At 36.7% G+C, this 19,732-nt stretch overlaps 40 pseudogenes; all 40 read right to left on the bottom strand.

Moving 5' to 3' along the window:
* Nucleotides 1-283: 283 nt before the first annotated feature.
* Nucleotides 284-402, bottom strand: LOC124334012 (annotated as a pseudogene).
* Nucleotides 403-818: 416 nt separating this feature from the next.
* LOC124334430 lies at nucleotides 819-937 on the bottom strand (annotated as a pseudogene).
* Nucleotides 938-1,352: 415 nt separating this feature from the next.
* LOC124333886 lies at nucleotides 1,353-1,471 on the bottom strand (annotated as a pseudogene).
* A 284-nt stretch (nucleotides 1,472-1,755) lies between these two features.
* On the bottom strand, nucleotides 1,756-1,874 carry LOC124334011 (annotated as a pseudogene).
* A 416-nt stretch (nucleotides 1,875-2,290) lies between these two features.
* LOC124334429 lies at nucleotides 2,291-2,409 on the bottom strand (annotated as a pseudogene).
* A 415-nt stretch (nucleotides 2,410-2,824) lies between these two features.
* On the bottom strand, nucleotides 2,825-2,943 carry LOC124333690 (annotated as a pseudogene).
* A 284-nt stretch (nucleotides 2,944-3,227) lies between these two features.
* On the bottom strand, nucleotides 3,228-3,346 carry LOC124334010 (annotated as a pseudogene).
* Nucleotides 3,347-3,762: 416 nt separating this feature from the next.
* On the bottom strand, nucleotides 3,763-3,881 carry LOC124334428 (annotated as a pseudogene).
* A 415-nt stretch (nucleotides 3,882-4,296) lies between these two features.
* Nucleotides 4,297-4,415, bottom strand: LOC124334427 (annotated as a pseudogene).
* Nucleotides 4,416-4,830: 415 nt separating this feature from the next.
* On the bottom strand, nucleotides 4,831-4,949 carry LOC124334426 (annotated as a pseudogene).
* Nucleotides 4,950-5,233: 284 nt separating this feature from the next.
* Nucleotides 5,234-5,352, bottom strand: LOC124329830 (annotated as a pseudogene).
* A 415-nt stretch (nucleotides 5,353-5,767) lies between these two features.
* Nucleotides 5,768-5,886, bottom strand: LOC124334734 (annotated as a pseudogene).
* A 415-nt stretch (nucleotides 5,887-6,301) lies between these two features.
* Nucleotides 6,302-6,420, bottom strand: LOC124334425 (annotated as a pseudogene).
* A 283-nt stretch (nucleotides 6,421-6,703) lies between these two features.
* On the bottom strand, nucleotides 6,704-6,822 carry LOC124334984 (annotated as a pseudogene).
* Nucleotides 6,823-7,237: 415 nt separating this feature from the next.
* Nucleotides 7,238-7,356, bottom strand: LOC124334424 (annotated as a pseudogene).
* Nucleotides 7,357-7,640: 284 nt separating this feature from the next.
* Nucleotides 7,641-7,759, bottom strand: LOC124329819 (annotated as a pseudogene).
* A 415-nt stretch (nucleotides 7,760-8,174) lies between these two features.
* Nucleotides 8,175-8,293, bottom strand: LOC124334733 (annotated as a pseudogene).
* Nucleotides 8,294-8,708: 415 nt separating this feature from the next.
* LOC124334423 lies at nucleotides 8,709-8,827 on the bottom strand (annotated as a pseudogene).
* A 284-nt stretch (nucleotides 8,828-9,111) lies between these two features.
* On the bottom strand, nucleotides 9,112-9,230 carry LOC124329808 (annotated as a pseudogene).
* A 415-nt stretch (nucleotides 9,231-9,645) lies between these two features.
* Nucleotides 9,646-9,764, bottom strand: LOC124334421 (annotated as a pseudogene).
* Nucleotides 9,765-10,048: 284 nt separating this feature from the next.
* LOC124329796 lies at nucleotides 10,049-10,167 on the bottom strand (annotated as a pseudogene).
* Nucleotides 10,168-10,582: 415 nt separating this feature from the next.
* On the bottom strand, nucleotides 10,583-10,701 carry LOC124334732 (annotated as a pseudogene).
* A 415-nt stretch (nucleotides 10,702-11,116) lies between these two features.
* Nucleotides 11,117-11,235, bottom strand: LOC124334419 (annotated as a pseudogene).
* A 284-nt stretch (nucleotides 11,236-11,519) lies between these two features.
* Nucleotides 11,520-11,638, bottom strand: LOC124329784 (annotated as a pseudogene).
* Nucleotides 11,639-11,922: 284 nt separating this feature from the next.
* On the bottom strand, nucleotides 11,923-12,041 carry LOC124329772 (annotated as a pseudogene).
* Nucleotides 12,042-12,457: 416 nt separating this feature from the next.
* LOC124334418 lies at nucleotides 12,458-12,576 on the bottom strand (annotated as a pseudogene).
* A 284-nt stretch (nucleotides 12,577-12,860) lies between these two features.
* Nucleotides 12,861-12,979, bottom strand: LOC124329761 (annotated as a pseudogene).
* A 415-nt stretch (nucleotides 12,980-13,394) lies between these two features.
* Nucleotides 13,395-13,513, bottom strand: LOC124334730 (annotated as a pseudogene).
* A 284-nt stretch (nucleotides 13,514-13,797) lies between these two features.
* On the bottom strand, nucleotides 13,798-13,916 carry LOC124329749 (annotated as a pseudogene).
* A 416-nt stretch (nucleotides 13,917-14,332) lies between these two features.
* On the bottom strand, nucleotides 14,333-14,451 carry LOC124334729 (annotated as a pseudogene).
* A 415-nt stretch (nucleotides 14,452-14,866) lies between these two features.
* Nucleotides 14,867-14,985, bottom strand: LOC124329736 (annotated as a pseudogene).
* A 416-nt stretch (nucleotides 14,986-15,401) lies between these two features.
* On the bottom strand, nucleotides 15,402-15,520 carry LOC124334727 (annotated as a pseudogene).
* Nucleotides 15,521-15,804: 284 nt separating this feature from the next.
* On the bottom strand, nucleotides 15,805-15,923 carry LOC124329724 (annotated as a pseudogene).
* A 415-nt stretch (nucleotides 15,924-16,338) lies between these two features.
* Nucleotides 16,339-16,457, bottom strand: LOC124334726 (annotated as a pseudogene).
* A 415-nt stretch (nucleotides 16,458-16,872) lies between these two features.
* LOC124334417 lies at nucleotides 16,873-16,991 on the bottom strand (annotated as a pseudogene).
* A 415-nt stretch (nucleotides 16,992-17,406) lies between these two features.
* On the bottom strand, nucleotides 17,407-17,525 carry LOC124334416 (annotated as a pseudogene).
* A 415-nt stretch (nucleotides 17,526-17,940) lies between these two features.
* On the bottom strand, nucleotides 17,941-18,059 carry LOC124334725 (annotated as a pseudogene).
* A 284-nt stretch (nucleotides 18,060-18,343) lies between these two features.
* Nucleotides 18,344-18,462, bottom strand: LOC124329713 (annotated as a pseudogene).
* A 415-nt stretch (nucleotides 18,463-18,877) lies between these two features.
* On the bottom strand, nucleotides 18,878-18,996 carry LOC124334415 (annotated as a pseudogene).
* A 415-nt stretch (nucleotides 18,997-19,411) lies between these two features.
* LOC124334724 lies at nucleotides 19,412-19,530 on the bottom strand (annotated as a pseudogene).
* Between the last annotated feature and the right edge of the window lie 202 nt (nucleotides 19,531-19,732).

Here is a 19,732-nt window from a genome sequence, read left to right as displayed (position 1 = left end):
TTCAAAAATGAAAAATTACCCTCCCAGTCCCAATGGATGAATAGAAAATCACTTCAAAGTGATAGAAATGTTTGTTCATTTAATTTGGACTCGTAACCATCGCGAATAAAAAAGCGCGATAAACTTTGAAAAACTCGCAATGAAATTTATCCAGAATTATTCAAATAGATGAATTGAACCTATCTCTATGCCATTGATATTTTTGATCTACGAATTTGGACTGGTAACCATCGTGATTGAAAAAAAATTTCAAGAAATTTGTTATTGAAAACAAACTATTCATTGCCAACGACATCCCGTATTCCCAAGCGGTCACCCTTCCAAGTACTAACGGGACTCGACGTGACTTAACTTCTGGGAGCTGACGAGACCAGGTGCGTTCTACGTGATATGGCCGTTGACATTCAAAAATGAAAAATTACCCTCCCAGTCCCAATGGATGAATAGAAAATCAATTCAAAGTGATAGAAATGTTTGTTCATTGAATTTGGACTCGTAACCATCGCGAATAAAAAAGCGCGATAAACTTTGAAAAACTCGCAATGAAATTTATCCAGAATCATTAAAATAGATGAATTGAACCTATCTCTATGCCATTGATATTTTTGATCTACGAATTTGGACTGGTAACCATCGCGATTAAAAAACGCGATAAACTTTGAAAAAACTCTCAATGGAATTGATCCAGAATCATTCTTATAGATGAATTGAACCTATCTCTAAGGCATTGAAATGTTTTATCTACGAATTTGGACTGGTAACCATCGTGATTGAAAAAAAAATTTCAAGAAATTTGTTATTGAAAACAAACTATTCATCGCAAACGACATCCCGTATTCCCAAGCGGTCACCCTTCCAAGTACTAACGGGACTCGACGTAACTTAACTTCTGGGAGCTGACGAGACCAGGTGCGTTCTACGTGATATGGCCGTTGACATTCAAAAATGAAAAATTACCCTCCCAGTCCCAATGGATGAATAGAAAATCACTTCAAAGTGATAGAAATGTTTGTTCATTGAATTTGGACTCGTAACCATCGCGAATAAAAAAGCGCGATAAACTTTGAAAAACTCGCAATGAAATTTATCCAGAATCATTCAAATAGATGAATTGAACCTATCTCTATGCCATTGATATTTTTGATCTACGAATTTGGACTGGTAACCATCGCGATTAAAAAACGCGATAAACTTTGAAAAACTCTCAATGGAATTGATCCAGAATCATTCTTATAGATGAATTGAACCTATCTCTAAGGCATTGAAATGTTTTATCTACGAATTTGGACTGGTAACCATCGTGATTGAAAAAAAAATTTCAAGAAATTTGTTATTGAAAACAAACTATTCATCGCCAACGACATCCCGTATTCCCAAGCGGTCACCCTTCCAAGTACTAACGGGACTCGACATAACTTAACTTCTGGGAGCTGACGAGACCAGGTGCGTTCTAAGTGATATGGCCGTTGACATTCAAAAATGAAAAATTACCCTCCCAGTCCCAATGGATGAATAGAAAATCACTTCAAAGTGATAGAAATGTTTGTTCATTTAATTTGGACTCGTAACCATCGCGAATAAAAAAGCGCGATAAACTTTGAAAAACTCGCAATGAAATTTATCCAGAATTATTCAAATAGATGAATTGAACCTATCTCTATGCCATTGATATTTTTGATCTACGAATTTGGACTGGTAACCATCGTGATTGAAAAAAAATTTCAAGAAATTTGTTATTGAAAACAAACTATTCATTGCCAACGACATCCCGTATTCCCAAGCGGTCACCCTTCCAAGTACTAACGGGACTCGACGTGACTTAACTTCTGGGAGCTGACGAGACCAGGTGCGTTCTACGTGATATGGCCGTTGACATTCAAAAATGAAAAATTACCCTCCCAGTCCCAATGGATGAATAGAAAATCAATTCAAAGTGATAGAAATGTTTGTTCATTGAATTTTGACTCGTAACCATCGCGAATAAAAAAGCGCGATAAACTTTGAAAAACTCGCAATGAAATTTATCCAGAATCATTAAAATAGATGAATTGAACCTATCTCTATGCCATTGATATTTTTGATCTACGAATTTGGACTGGTAACCATCGCGATTAAAAAACGCGATAAACTTTGAAAAAACTCTCAATGGAATTGATCCAGAATCATTCTTATAGATGAATTGAACCTATCTCTAAGGCATTGAAATGTTTTATCTACGAATTTGGACTGGTAACCATCGTGATTGAAAAAAAAATTTCAAGAAATTTGTTATTGAAAACAAACTATTCATCGCAAACGACATCCCGTATTCCCAAGCGGTCACCCTTCCAAGTACTAACGGGACTCGACGTAACTTAACTTCTGGGAGCTGACGAGACCAGGTGCGTTCTACGTGATATGGCCGTTGACATTCAAAAATGAAAAATTACCCTCCCAGTCCCAATGGATGAATAGAAAATCACTTCAAAGTGATAGAAATGTTTGTTCATTGAATTTGGACTCGTAACCATCGCGAATAAAAAAGCGCGATAAACTTTGAAAAACTCGCAATGAAATTTATCCAGAATCATTCAAATAGATGAATTGAACCTATCTCTATGCCATTGATATTTTTGATCTACGAATTTGGACTGGTAACCATCGCGATTAAAAAACGCGATAAACTTTGAAAAACTCTCAATGGAATTGATCCAGAATCATTCTTATAGATGAATTGAACCTATCTCTAAGGCATTGAAATGTTTTATCTACGAATTTGGACTGGTAACCATCGTGATTGAAAAAAAAATTTCAAGAAATTTGTTATTGAAAACAAACTATTCATCGCCAACGACATCCCGTATTCCCAAGCGGTCACCCTTCCAAGTACTAACGGGACTCGACATAACTTAACTTCTGGGAGCTGACGAGACCAGGTGCGTTCTACGTGATATGGCCGTTGACATTCAAAAATGAAAAATTACCCTCCCAGTCCCAATGGATGAATAGAAAATCACTTCAAAGTGATAGAAATGTTTGTTCATTTAATTTGGACTCGTAACCATCGCGAATAAAAAAGCGCGATAAACTTTGAAAAACTCGCAATGAAATTTATCCAGAATTATTCAAATAGATGAATTGAACCTATCTCTATGCCATTGATATTTTTGATCTACGAATTTGGACTGGTAACCATCGTGATTGAAAAAAAATTTCAAGAAATTTGTTATTGAAAACAAACTATTCATTGCCAACGACATCCCGTATTCCCAAGCGGTCACCCTTCCAAGTACTAACGGGACTCGACGTGACTTAACTTCTGGGAGCTGACGAGACCAGGTGCGTTCTACGTGATATGGCCGTTGACATTCAAAAATGAAAAATTACCCTCCCAGTCCCAATGGATGAATAGAAAATCAATTCAAAGTGATAGAAATGTTTGTTCATTGAATTTGGACTCGTAACCATCGCGAATAAAAAAGCGCGATAAACTTTGAAAAACTCGCAATGAAATTTATCCAGAATCATTAAAATAGATGAATTGAACCTATCTCTATGCCATTGATATTTTTGATCTACGAATTTGGACTGGTAACCATCGCGATTAAAAAACGCGATAAACTTTGAAAAAACTCTCAATGGAATTGATCCAGAATCATTCTTATAGATGAATTGAACCTATCTCTAAGGCATTGAAATGTTTTATCTACGAATTTGGACTGGTAACCATCGTGATTGAAAAAAAAATTTCAAGAAATTTGTTATTGAAAACAAACTATTCATCGCAAACGACATCCCGTATTCCCAAGCGGTCACCCTTCCAAGTACTAACGGGACTCGACGTAACTTAACTTCTGGGAGCTGACGAGACCAGGTGCGTTCTACGTGATATGGCCGTTGACATTCAAAAATGAAAAATTACCCTCCCAGTCCCAATGGATGAATAGAAAATCACTTCAAAGTGATAGAAATGTTTGTTCATTGAATTTGGACTCGTAACCATCGCGAATAAAAAAGCGCGATAAACTTTGAAAAACTCGCAATGAAATTTATCCAGAATCATTCAAATAGATGAATTGAACCTATCTCTATGCCATTGATATTTTTGATCTACGAATTTGGACTGGTAACCATCGCGATTAAAAAACGCGATAAACTTTGAAAAACTCTCAATGGAATTGATCCAGAATCATTCTTATAGATGAATTGAACCTATCTCTAAGGCTTTGAAATGTTTTATCTACGAATTTGGACTGGTAACCATCGTGATTGAAAAAAAAATTTCAAGAAATTTGTTATTGAAAACAAACTATTCATCGCAAACGACATCCCGTATTCCCAAGCGGTCACCCTTCCAAGTACTAACGGGACTCGACGTAACTTAACTTCTGGGAGCTGACGAGACCAGGTGCGTTCTACGTGATATGGCCGTTGACATTCAAAAATGAAAAATTACCCTCCCAGTCCCAATGGATGAATAGAAAATCACTTCAAAGTGATAGAAATGTTTGTTCATTGAATTTGGACTCGTAACCATCGCGAATAAAAAAGCGCGATAAACTTTGAAAAACTCGCAATGAAATTTATCCAGAATCATTCAAATAGATGAATTGAACCTATCTCTATGCCATTGATATTTTTGATCTACGAATTTGGACTGGTAACCATCGCGATTAAAAAACGCGATAAACTTTGAAAAACTCTCAATGGAATTGATCCAGAATCATTCTTATAGATGAATTGAACCTATCTCTAAGGCTTTGAAATGTTTTATCTACGAATTTGGACTGGTAACCATCGTGATTGAAAAAAAAATTTCAAGAAATTTGTTATTGAAAACAAACTATTCATCGCAAACGACATCCCGTATTCCCAAGCGGTCACCCTTCCAAGTACTAACGGGACTCGACGTAACTTAACTTCTGGGAGCTGACGAGACCAGGTGCGTTCTACGTGATATGGCCGTTGACATTCAAAAATGAAAAATTACCCTCCCAGTCCCAATGGATGAATAGAAAATCACTTCAAAGTGATAGAAATGTTTGTTCATTGAATTTGGACTCGTAACCATCGCGAATAAAAAAGCGCGATAAACTTTGAAAAACTCGCAATGAAATTTATCCAGAATCATTCAAATAGATGAATTGAACCTATCTCTATGCCATTGATATTTTTGATCTACGAATTTGGACTGGTAACCATCGTGATTGAAAAAAAATTTCAAGAAATTTGTTATTGAAAACAAAATATTCATCGCCAACGACATCCCGTATTCCCAAGCGGTCACCCTTCCAAGTACTAACGGGACTCGACGTAACTTAACTTCTGGGAGCTGACGAGACCAGGTGCGTTCTACGTGATATGGCCGTTGACATTCAAAAATGAAAAATTACCCTCCCAGTCCCAATGGATGAATAGAAAATCACTTCAAAGTGATAGAAATGTTTGTTCATTGAATTTGGACTCGTAACCATCGCGAATAAAAAAGCGCGATAAACTTTGAAAAACTCGCAATGAAATTTATCCAGAATCATTCAAATAGATGAATTGAACCTATCTCTATGCCATTGATATTTTTGATCTACGAATTTGGACTGGTAACCATCGCGATTAAAAAACGCGATAAACTTTGAAAAACTCTCAATGGAATTGATCCAGAATCATTCTTATAGATGAATTGAACCTATCTCTAAGGCATTGAAATGTTTTATCTACGAATTTGGACTGGTAACCATCGTGATTGAAAAAAAAATTTCAAGAAATTTGTTATTGAAAACAAACTATTCATCGCCAACGACATCCCGTATTCCCAAGCGGTCACCCTTCCAAGTACTAACGGGACTCGACGTGACTTAACTTCTGGGAGCTGACGAGACCAGGTGCGTTCTACGTGATATGGCCGTTGACATTCAAAAATGAAAAATTACCCTCCCAGTCCCAATGGATGAATAGAAAATCACTTCAAAGTGATAGAAATGTTTGTTCATTTAATTTGGACTCGTAACCATCGCGAATAAAAAAGCGCGATAAACTTTGAAAAACTCGCAATGAAATTTATCCAGAATCATTCAAATAGATGAATTGAACCTATCTCTATGCCATTGATATTTTTGATCTACGAATTTGGACTGGTAACCATCGCGATTAAAAAACGCGATAAACTTTGAAAAACTCTCAATGGAATTGATCCAGAATCATTCTTATAGATGAATGGAACCTATCTCTAAGGCATTGAAATGTTTTATCTACGAATTTGGACTGGTAACCATCGTGATTGAAAAAAAAATTTCAAGAAATTTGTTATTGAAAACAAACTATTCATCGCAAACGACATCCCGTATTCCCAAGCGGTCACCCTTCCAAGTACTAACGGGACTCGACGTAACTTAACTTCTGGGAGCTGACGAGACCAGGTGCGTTCTACGTGATATGGCCGTTGACATTCAAAAATGAAAAATTACCCTCCCAGTCCCAATGGATGAATAGAAAATCACTTCAAAGTGATAGAAATAATTGTTCATTGAATTTGGACTCGTAACCATCGCGAATAAAAAAGCGCGATAAACTTTGAAAAACTCGCAATGAAATTTATCCAGAATCATTCAAATAGATGAATTGAACCTATCTCTATGCCATTGATATTTTTGATCTACGAATTTGGACTGGTAACCATCGTGATTGAAAAAAATTTCAAGAAATTTGTTATTGAAAACAAAATATTCATCGCCAACGACATCCCGTATTCCCAAGCGGTCAGCCTTCCAAGTACTAACGGGACTCGACGTAACTTAACTTCTGGGAGCTGACGAGACCAGGTGCGTTCTACGTGATATGGCCGTTGACATTCAAAAATGAAAAATTACCCTCCCAGTCCCAATGGATGAATAGAAAATCACTTCAAAGTGATAGAAATGTTTGTTCATTGAATTTGGACTCGTAACCATCGCGAATAAAAAAGCGCGATAAACTTTGAAAAACTCGCAATGAAATTTATCCAGAATTATTCAAATAGATGAATTGAACCTATCTCTATGCCATTGATATTTTTGATCTACGAATTTGGACTGGTAACCATCGCGATTAAAAAACGCGATAAACTTTGAAAAACTCTCAATGGAATTGATCCAGAATCATTCTTATAGATGAATTGAACCTATCTCTAAGGCATTGAAATGTTTTATCTACGAATTTGGACTGGTAACCATCGTGATTGAAAAAAAAATTTCAAGAAATTTGTTATTGAAAACAAACTATTCATCGCAAACGACATCCCGTATTCCCAAGCGGTCACCCTTCCAAGTACTAACGGGACTCGACGTAACTTAACTTCTGGGAGCTGACGAGACCAGGTGCGTTCTACGTGATATGGCCGTTGACAGTCAAAAATGAAAAATTACCCTCCCAGTCCCAATGGATGAATAGAAAATCACTTCAAAGTGATAGAAATGTTTGTTCATTGAATTTGGACTCGTAACCATCGCGAATAAAAAAGCGCGATAAACTTTGAAAAACTCGCAATGAAATTTATCCAGAATCATTCAAATAGATGAATTGAACCTATCTCTATGCCATTGATATTTTTGATCTACGAATTTGGACTGGTAACCATCGTGATTGAAAAAAAATTTCAAGAAATTTGTTATTGAAAACAAAATATTCATCGCCAACGACATCCCGTATTCCCAAGCGGTCACCCTTCCAAGTACTAACGGGACTCGACGTAACTTAACTTCTGGGAGCTGACGAGACCAGGTGCGTTCTACGTGATATGGCCGTTGACATTCAAAAATGAAAAATTACCCTCCCAGTCCCAATGGATGAATAGAAAATCACTTCAAAGTGATAGAAATGTTTGTTCATTGAATTTGGACTCGTAACCATCGCGAATAAAAAAGCGCGATAAACTTTGAAAAACTCGCAATGAAATTTATCCAGAATCATTCAAATAGATGAATTGAACCTATCTCTATGCCATTGATATTTTTGATCTACGAATTTGGACTGGTAACCATCGCGATTAAAAAACGCGATAAACTTTGAAAAACTCTCAATGGAATTGATCCAGAATCATTCTTATAGATGAATTGAACCTATCTCTAAGGCATTGAAATGTTTTATCTACGAATTTGGACTGGTAACCATCGTGATTGAAAAAAAAATTTCAAGAAATTTGTTATTGAAAACAAACTATTCATCGCCAACGACATCCCGTATTCCCAAGCGGTCACCCTTCCAAGTACTAACGGGACTCGACGTGACTTAACTTCTGGGAGCTGACGAGACCAGGTGCGTTCTACGTGATATGGCCGTTGACATTCAAAAATGAAAAATTACCCTCCCAGTCCCAATGGATGAATAGAAAATCACTTCAAAGTGATAGAAATGTTTGTTCATTGAATTTGGACTCGTAACCATCGCGAATAAAAAAGCGCGATAAACTTTGAAAAACTCGCAATGAAATTTATCCAGAATCATTCAAATAGATGAATTGAACCTATCTCTATGCCATTGATATTTTTGATCTACGAATTTGGACTGGTAACCATCGCGATTAAAAAACGCGATAAACTTTGAAAAACTCTCAATGGAATTGATCCAGAATCATTCTTATAGATGAATTGAACCTATCTCTAAGGCATTGAAATGTTTTATCTACGAATTTGGACTGGTAACCATCGTGATTGAAAAAAAAATTTCAAGAAATTTGTTATTGAAAACAAACTATTCATCGCAAACGACATCCCGTATTCCCAAGCGGTCACCCTTCCAAGTACTAACGGGACTCGACGTAACTTAACTTCTGGGAGCTGACGAGACCAGGTGCGTTCTACGTGATATGGCCGTTGACATTCAAAAATGAAAAATTACCCTCCCAGTCCCAATGGATGAATAGAAAATCACTTCAAAGTGATAGAAATGTTTGTTCATTGAATTTGGACTCGTAACCATCGCGAATAAAAAAGCGCGATAAACTTTGAAAAACTCGCAATGAAATTTATCCAGAATCATTCAAATAGATGAATTGAACCTATCTCTATGCCATTGATATTTTTGATCTACGAATTTGGACTGGTAACCATCGTGATTGAAAAAAAATTTCAAGAAATTTGTTATTGAAAACAAAATATTCATCGCCAACGACATCCCGTATTCCCAAGCGGTCACCCTTCCAAGTACTAACGGGACTCGACGTAACTTAACTTCTGGGAGCTGACGAGACCAGGTGCGTTCTACGTGATATGGCCGTTGACATTCAAAAATGAAAAATTACCCTCCCAGTCCCAATGGATGAATAGAAAATCACTTCAAAGTGATAGAAATGTTTGTTCATTGAATTTGGACTCGTAACCATCGCGAATAAAAAAGCGCGATAAACTTTGAAAAACTCGCAATGAAATTTATCCAGAATCATTCAAATAGATGAATTGAACCTATCTCTATGCCATTGATATTTTTGATCTACGAATTTGGACTGGTAACCATCGCGATTAAAAAACGCGATAAACTTTGAAAAACTCTCAATGGAATTGATCCAGAATCATTCTTATAGATGAATTGAACCTATCTCTAAGGCATTGAAATGTTTTATCTACGAATTTGGACTGGTAACCATCGTGATTGAAAAAAAAATTTCAAGAAATTTGTTATTGAAAACAAACTATTCATCGCAAACGACATCCCGTATTCCCAAGCGGTCACCCTTCCAAGTACTAACGGGACTCGACGTAACTTAACTTCTGGGAGCTGACGAGACCAGGTGCGTTCTACGTGATATGGCCGTTGACATTCAAAAATGAAAAATTACCCTCCCAGTCCCAATGGATGAATAGAAAATCACTTCAAAGTGATAGAAATGTTTGTTCATTGAATTTGGACTCGTAACCATCGCGAATAAAAAAGCGCGATAAACTTTGAAAAACTCGCAATGAAATTTATCCAGAATCATTCAAATAGATGAATTGAACCTATCTCTATGCCATTGATATTTTTGATCTACGAATTTGGACTGGTAACCATCGTGATTGAAAAAAAATTTCAAGAAATTTGTTATTGAAAACAAAATATTCATCGCCAACGACATCCCGTATTCCCAAGCGGTCACCCTTCCAAGTACTAACGGGACTCGACGTAACTTAACTTCTGGGAGCTGACGAGACCAGGTGCGTTCTACGTGATATGGCCGTTGACATTCAAAAATGAAAAATTACCCTCCCAGTCCCAATGGATGAATAGAAAATCACTTCAAAGTGATAGAAATGTTTGTTCATTGAATTTGGACTCGTAACCATCGCGAATAAAAAAGCGCGATAAACTTTGAAAAACTCGCAATGAAATTTATCCAGAATCATTCAAATAGATGAATTGAACCTATCTCTATGCCATTGATATTTTTGATCTACGAATTTGGACTGGTAACCATCGCGATTAAAAAACGCGATAAACTTTGAAAAACTCTCAATGGAATTGATCCAGAATCATTCTTATAGATGAATTGAACCTATCTCTAAGGCATTGAAATGTTTTATCTACGAATTTGGACTGGTAACCATCGTGATTGAAAAAAAAATTTCAAGAAATTTGTTATTGAAAACAAACTATTCATCGCCAACGACATCCCGTATTCCCAAGCGGTCACCCTTCCAAGTACTAACGGGACTCGACGTGACTTAACTTCTGGGAGCTGACGAGACCAGGTGCGTTCTACGTGATATGGCCGTTGACATTCAAAAATGAAAAATTACCCTCCCAGTCCCAATGGATGAATAGAAAATCACTTCAAAGTGATAGAAATGTTTGTTCATTGAATTTGGACTCGTAACCATCGCGAATAAAAAAGCGCGATAAACTTTGAAAAACTCGCAATGAAATTTATCCAGAATCATTCAAATAGATGAATTGAACCTATCTCTATGCCATTGATATTTTTGATCTACGAATTTGGACTGGTAACCATCGCGATTAAAAAACGCGATAAACTTTGAAAAACTCTCAATGGAATTGATCCAGAATCATTCTTATAGATGAATTGAACCTATCTCTAAGGCATTGAAATGTTTTATCTACGAATTTGGACTGGTAACCATCGTGATTGAAAAAAAAATTTCAAGAAATTTGTTATTGAAAACAAACTATTCATCGCAAACGACATCCCGTATTCCCAAGCGGTCACCCTTCCAAGTACTAACGGGACTCGACGTAACTTAACTTCTGGGAGCTGACGAGACCAGGTGCGTTCTACGTGATATGGCCGTTGACATTCAAAAATGAAAAATTACCCTCCCAGTCCCAATGGATGAATAGAAAATCACTTCAAAGTGATAGAAATGTTTGTTCATTGAATTTGGACTCGTAACCATCGCGAATAAAAAAGCGCGATAAACTTTGAAAAACTCGCAATGAAATTTATCCAGAATCATTCAAATAGATGAATTGAACCTATCTCTATGCCATTGATATTTTTGATCTACGAATTTGGACTGGTAACCATCGTGATTGAAAAAAAATTTCAAGAAATTTGTTATTGAAAACAAAATATTCATCGCCAACGACATCCCGTATTCCCAAGCGGTCACCCTTCCAAGTACTAACGGGACTCGACGTAACTTAACTTCTGGGAGCTGACGAGACCAGGTGCGTTCTACGTGATATGGCCGTTGACATTCAAAAATGAAAAATTACCCTCCCAGTCCCAATGGATGAATAGAAAATCACTTCAAAGTGATAGAAATGTTTGTTCATTGAATTTGGACTCGTAACCATCGCGAATAAAAAAGCGCGATAAACTTTGAAAAACTCGCAATGAAATTTATCCAGAATCATTCAAATAGATGAATTGAACCTATCTCTATGCCATTGATATTTTTGATCTACGAATTTGGACTGGTAACCATCGTGATTGAAAAAAAATTTCAAGAAATTTGTTATTGAAAACAAAATATTCATCGCCAACGACATCCCGTATTCCCAAGCGGTCACCCTTCCAAGTACTAACGGGACTCGACGTAACTTAACTTCTGGGAGCTGACGAGACCAGGTGCGTTCTACGTGATATGGCCGTTGACATTCAAAAATGAAAAATTACCCTCCCAGTCCCAATGGATGAATAGAAAATCACTTCAAAGTGATAGAAATGTTTGTTCATTGAATTTGGACTCGTAACCATCGCGAATAAAAAAGCGCGATAAACTTTGAAAAACTCGCAATGAAATTTATCCAGAATCATTCCTATAGATGAATTGAACCTATCTCTATGCCATTGATATTTTTGATCTACGAATTTGGACTGGTAACCATCGCGATTAAAAAACGCGATAAACTTTGAAAAAACTCTCAATGGAATTGATCCAGAATCATTCTTATAGATGAATTGAACCTATCTCTAAGGCATTGAAATGTTTTATCTACGAATTTGGACTGGTAACCATCGTGATTGAAAAAAAAATTTCAAGAAATTTGTTATTGAAAACAAACTATTCATCGCAAACGACATCCCGTATTCCCAAGCGGTCACCCTTCCAAGTACTAACGGGACTCGACGTAACTTAACTTCTGGGAGCTGACGAGACCAGGTGCGTTCTACGTGATATGGCCGTTGACATTCAAAAATGAAAAATTACCCTCCCAGTCCCAATGGATGAATAGAAAATCACTTCAAAGTGATAGAAATGTTTGTTCATTGAATTTGGACTCGTAACCATCGCGAATAAAAAAGCGCGATAAACTTTGAAAAACTCGCAATGAAATTTATCCAGAATCATTCAAATAGATGAATTGAACCTATCTCTATGCCATTGATATTTTTGATCTACGAATTTGGACTGGTAACCATCGTGATTGAAAAAAAATTTCAAGAAATTTGTTATTGAAAACAAAATATTCATCGCCAACGACATCCCGTATTCCCAAGCGGTCACCCTTCCAAGTACTAACGGGACTCGACGTAACTTAACTTCTGGGAGCTGACGAGACCAGGTGCGTTCTACGTGATATGGCCGTTGACATTCAAAAATGAAAAATTACCCTCCCAGTCCCAATGGATGAATAGAAAATCACTTCAAAGTGATAGAAATGTTTGTTCATTGAATTTGGACTCGTAACCATCGCGAATAAAAAAGCGCGATAAACTTTGAAAAACTCGCAATGAAATTTATCCAGAATCATTCAAATAGATGAATTGAACCTATCTCTATGCCATTGATATTTTTGATCTACGAATTTGGACTGGTAACCATCGCGATTAAAAAACGCGATAAACTTTGAAAAACTCTCAATGGAATTGATCCAGAATCATTCTTATAGATGAATTGAACCTATCTCTAAGGCATTGAAATGTTTTATCTACGAATTTGGACTGGTAACCATCGTGATTGAAAAAAAAATTTCAAGAAATTTGTTATTGAAAACAAACTATTCATCGCCAACGACATCCCGTATTCCCAAGCGGTCACCCTTCCAAGTACTAACGGGACTCGACGTGACTTAACTTCTGGGAGCTGACGAGACCAGGTGCGTTCTACGTGATATGGCCGTTGACATTCAAAAATGAAAAATTACCCTCCCAGTCCCAATGGATGAATAGAAAATCACTTCAAAGTGATAGAAATGTTTGTTCATTGAATTTGGACTCGTAACCATCGCGAATAAAAAAGCGCGATAAACTTTGAAAAACTCGCAATGAAATTTATCCAGAATCATTCAAATAGATGAATTGAACCTATCTCTATGCCATTGATATTTTTGATCTACGAATTTGGACTGGTAACCATCGTGATTGAAAAAAAATTTCAAGAAATTTGTTATTGAAAACAAAATATTCATCGCCAACGACATCCCGTATTCCCAAGCGGTCACCCTTCCAAGTACTAACGGGACTCGACGTAACTTAACTTCTGGGAGCTGACGAGACCAGGTGCGTTCTACGTGATATGGCCGTTGACATTCAAAAATGAAAAATTACCCTCCCAGTCCCAATGGATGAATAGAAAATCACTTCAAAGTGATAGAAATGTTTGTTCATTGAATTTGGACTCGTAACCATCGCGAATAAAAAAGCGCGATAAACTTTGAAAAACTCGCAATGAAATTTATCCAGAATCATTCCTATAGATGAATTGAACCTATCTCTATGCCATTGATATTTTTGATCTACGAATTTGGACTGGTAACCATCGCGATTAAAAAACGCGATAAACTTTGAAAAAACTCTCAATGGAATTGATCCAGAATCATTCTTATAGATGAATTGAACCTATCTCTAAGGCATTGAAATGTTTTATCTACGAATTTGGACTGGTAACCATCGTGATTGAAAAAAAAATTTCAAGAAATTTGTTATTGAAAACAAACTATTCATCGCCAACGACATCCCGTATTCCCAAGCGGTCACCCTTCCAAGTACTAACGGGACTCGACGTGACTTAACTTCTGGGAGCTGACGAGACCAGGTGCGTTCTACGTGATATGGCCGTTGACATTCAAAAATGAAAAATTACCCTCCCAGTCCCAATGGATGAATAGAAAATCACTTCAAAGTGATAGAAATGTTTGTTCATTGAATTTGGACTCGTAACCATCGCGAATAAAAAAGCGCGATAAACTTTGAAAAACTCGCAATGAAATTTATCCAGAATCATTCAAATAGATGAATTGAACCTATCTCTATGCCATTGATATTTTTGATCTACGAATTTGGACTGGTAACCATCGCGATTAAAAAACGCGATAAACTTTGAAAAACTCTCAATGGAATTGATCCAGAATCATTCTTATAGATGAATTGAACCTATCTCTAAGGCATTGAAATGTTTTATCTACGAATTTGGACTGGTAACCATCGTGATTGAAAAAAAAATTTCAAGAAATTTGTTATTGAAAACAAAATATTCATCGCCAACGACATCCCGTATTCCCAAGCGGTCACCCTTCCAAGTACTAACGGGACTCGACGTAACTTAACTTCTGGGAGCTGACGAGACCAGGTGCGTTCTACGTGATATGGCCGTTGACATTCAAAAATGAAAAATTACCCTCCCAGTCCCAATGGATGAATAGAAAATCACTTCAAAGTGATAGAAATGTTTGTTCATTGAATTTGGACTCGTAACCATCGCGAATAAAAAAGCGCGATAAACTTTGAAAAACTCGCAATGAAATTTATCCAGAATCATTCCTATAGATGAATTGAACCTATCTCTATGCCATTGATATTTTTGATCTACGAATTTGGACTGGTAACCATCGCGATTAAAAAACGCGATAAACTTTGAAAAAACTCTCAATGGAATTGATCCAGAATCATTCTTATAGATGAATTGAACCTATCTCTAAGGCATTGAAATGTTTTATCTACGAATTTGGACTGGTAACCATCGTGATTGAAAAAAAAATTTCAAGAAATTTGTTATTGAAAACAAACTATTCATCGCCAACGACATCCCGTATTCCCAAGCGGTCACCCTTCCAAGTACTAACGGGACTCGACGTGACTTAACTTCTGGGAGCTGACGAGACCAGGTGCGTTCTACGTGATATGGCCGTTGACATTCAAAAATGAAAAATTACCCTCCCAGTCCCAATGGATGAATAGAAAATCACTTCAAAGTGATAGAAATGTTTGTTCATTGAATTTGGACTCGTAACCATCGCGAATAAAAAAGCGCGATAAACTTTGAAAAACTCGCAATGAAATTTATCCAGAATCATTCAAATAGATGAATTGAACCTATCTCTATGCCATTGATATTTTTGATCTACGAATTTGGACTGGTAACCATCGTGATTGAAAAAAAATTTCAAGAAATTTGTTATTGAAAACAAAATATTCATCGCCAACGACATCCCGTATTCCCAAGCGGTCACCCTTCCAAGTACTAACGGGACTCGACGTAACTTAACTTCTGGGAGCTGACGAGACCAGGTGCGTTCTACGTGATATGGCCGTTGACATTCAAAAATGAAAAATTACCCTCCCAGTCCCAATGGATGAATAGAAAATCACTTCAAAGTGATAGAAATGTTTGTTCATTGAATTTGGACTCGTAACCATCGCGAATAAAAAAGCGCGATAAACTTTGAAAAACTCGCAATGAAATTTATCCAGAATCATTCAAATAGATGAATTGAACCTATCTCTATGCCATTGATATTTTTGATCTACGAATTTGGACTGGTAACCATCGCGATTAAAAAACGCGATAAACTTTGAAAAACTCTCAATGGAATTGATCCAGAATCATTCTTATAGATGAATTGAACCTATCTCTAAGGCATTGAAATGTTTTATCTACGAATTTGGACTGGTAACCATCGTGATTGAAAAAAAAATTTCAAGAAATTTGTTATTGAAAACAAACTATTCATCGCCAACGACATCCCGTATTCCCAAGCGGTCACCCTTCCAAGTACTAACGGGACTCGACGTGACTTAACTTCTGGGAGCTGACGAGACCAGGTGCGTTCTACGTGATATGGCCGTTGACATTCAAAAATGAAAAATTACCCTCCCAGTCCCAATGGATGAATAGAAAATCACTTCAAAGTGATAGAAATGTTTGTTCATTGAATTTGGACTCGTAACCATCGCGAATAAAAAAGCGCGATAAACTTTGAAAAACTCGCAATGAAATTTATCCAGAATCATTCAAATAGATGAATTGAACCTATCTCTATGCCATTGATATTTTTGATCTACGAATTTGGACTGGTAACCATCGCGATTAAAAAACGCGATAAACTTTGAAAAACTCTCAATGGAATTGATCCAGAATCATTCTTATAGATGAATTGAACCTATCTCTAAGGCATTGAAATGTTTTATCTACGAATTTGGACTGGTAACCATCGTGATTGAAAAAAAAATTTCAAGAAATTTGTTATTGAAAACAAACTATTCATCGCAAACGACATCCCGTATTCCCAAGCGGTCACCCTTCCAAGTACTAACGGGACTCGACGTAACTTAACTTCTGGGAGCTGACGAGACCAGGTGCGTTCTACGTGATATGGCCGTTGACATTCAAAAATGAAAAATTACCCTCCCAGTCCCAATGGATGAATAGAAAATCACTTCAAAGTGATAGAAATGTTTGTTCATTGAATTTGGACTCGTAACCATCGCGAATAAAAAAGCGCGATAAACTTTGAAAAACTCGCAATGAAATTTATCCAGAATCATTCAAATAGATGAATTGAACCTATCTCTATGCCATTGATATTTTTGATCTACGAATTTGGACTGGTAACCATCGCGATTAAAAAACGCGATAAACTTTGAAAAACTCTCAATGGAATTGATCCAGAATCATTCTTATAGATGAATTGAACCTATCTCTAAGGCATTGAAATGTTTTATCTACGAATTTGGACTGGTAACCATCGTGATTGAAAAAAAAATTTCAAGAAATTTGTTATTGAAAACAAACTATTCATCGCAAACGACATCCCGTATTCCCAAGCGGTCACCCTTCCAAGTACTAACGGGACTCGACGTAACTTAACTTCTGGGAGCTGACGAGACCAGGTGCGTTCTACGTGATATGGCCGTTGACATTCAAAAATGAAAAATTACCCTCCCAGTCCCAATGGATGAATAGAAAATCACTTCAAAGTGATAGAAATGTTTGTTCATTGAATTTGGACTCGTAACCATCGCGAATAAAAAAGCGCGATAAACTTTGAAAAACTCGCAATGAAATTTATCCAGAATCATTCAAATAGATGAATTGAACCTATCTCTATGCCATTGATATTTTTGATCTACGAATTTGGACTGGTAACCATCGCGATTAAAAAACGCGATAAACTTTGAAAAACTCTCAATGGAATTGATCCAGAATCATTCTTATAGATGAATTGAACCTATCTCTAAGGCATTGAAATGTTTTATCTACGAATTTGGACTGGTAACCATCGTGATTGAAAAAAAAATTTCAAGAAATTTGTTATTGAAAACAAACTATTCATCGCCAACGACATCCCGTATTCCCAAGCGGTCACCCTTCCAAGTACTAACGGGACTCGACGTGACTTAACTTCTGGGAGCTGACGAGACCAGGTGCGTTCTACGTGATATGGCCGTTGACATTCAAAAATGAAAAATTACCCTCCCAGTCCCAATGGATGAATAGAAAATCACTTCAAAGTGATAGAAATGTTTGTTCATTGAATTTGGACTCGTAACCATCGCGAATAAAAAAGCGCGATAAACTTTGAAAAACTCGCAATGAAATTTATCCAGAATCATTCAAATAGATGAATTGAACCTATCTCTATGCCATTGATATTTTTGATCTACGAATTTGGACTGGTAACCATCGTGATTGAAAAAAAATTTCAAGAAATTTGTTATTGAAAACAAAATATTCATCGCCAACGACATCCCGTATTCCCAAGCGGTCACCCTTCCAAGTACTAACGGGACTCGACGTAACTTAACTTCTGGGAGCTGACGAGACCAGGTGCGTTCTACGTGATATGGCCGTTGACATTCAAAAATGAAAAATTACCCTCCCAGTCCCAATGGATGAATAGAAAATCACTTCAAAGTGATAGAAATGTTTGTTCATTGAATTTGGACTCGTAACCATCGCGAATAAAAAAGCGCGATAAACTTTGAAAAACTCGCAATGAAATTTATCCAGAATCCTTCAAATAGATGAATTGAACCTATCTCTATGCCATTGATATTTTTGATCTACGAATTTGGACTGGTAACCATCGCGATTAAAAAACGCGATAAACTTTGAAAAACTCTCAATGGAATTGATCCAGAATCATTCTTATAGATGAATTGAACCTATCTCTAAGGCATTGAAATGTTTTATCTACGAATTTGGACTGGTAACCATCGTGATTGAAAAAAAAATTTCAAGAAATTTGTTATTGAAAACAAACTATTCATCGCAAACGACATCCCGTATTCCCAAGCGGTCACCCTTCCAAGTACTAACGGGACTCGACGTAACTTAACTTCTGGGAGCTGACGAGACCAGGTGCGTTCTACGTGATATGGCCGTTGACATTCAAAAATGAAAAATTACCCTCCCAGTCCCAATGGATGAATAGAAAATCACTTCAAAGTGATAGAAATGTTTGTTCATTGAATTTGGACTCGTAACCATCGCGAATAAAAAAGCGCGATAAACTTTGAAAAACTCGCAATGAAATTTATCCAGAATCATTCAAATAGATGAATTGAACCTATCTCTATGCCATTGATATTTTTGATCTACGAATTTGGACTGGTAACCATCGCGATTAAAAAACGCGATAAACTTTGAAAAACTCTCAATGGAATTGATCCAGAATCATTCTTATAGATGAATTGAACCTATCTCTAAGGCATTGAAATGTTTTATCTACGAATTTGGACTGGTAACCATCGTGATTGAAAAAAAAATTTCAAGAAATTTGTTATTGAAAACAAACTATTCATCGCCAACGACATCCCGTATTCCCAAGCGGTCACCCTTCCAAGTACTAACGGGACTCGACGTGACTTAACTTCTGGGAGCTGACGAGACCAGGTGCGTTCTACGTGATATGGCCGTTGACATTCAAAAATGAAAAATTACCCTCCCAGTCCCAATGGATGAATAGAAAATCACTTCAAAGTGATAGAAATGTTTGTTCATTGAATTTGGACTCGTAACCATCGCGAATAAAAAAGCGCGATAAACTTTGAAAAACTCGCAATGAAATTTATCCAGAATCATTCAAATAGATGAATTGAACCTATCTCTATGCCATTGATATT

The sequence above is a fragment of the Daphnia pulicaria genome, chromosome 3 (genome assembly GCF_021234035.1).
Source record: "Daphnia pulicaria isolate SC F1-1A chromosome 3, SC_F0-13Bv2, whole genome shotgun sequence".
Taxonomy (NCBI): Eukaryota; Metazoa; Arthropoda; class Branchiopoda; order Diplostraca; family Daphniidae; genus Daphnia; species Daphnia pulicaria.
This window is presented reverse-complemented; position numbering and strand designations above follow the sequence as displayed.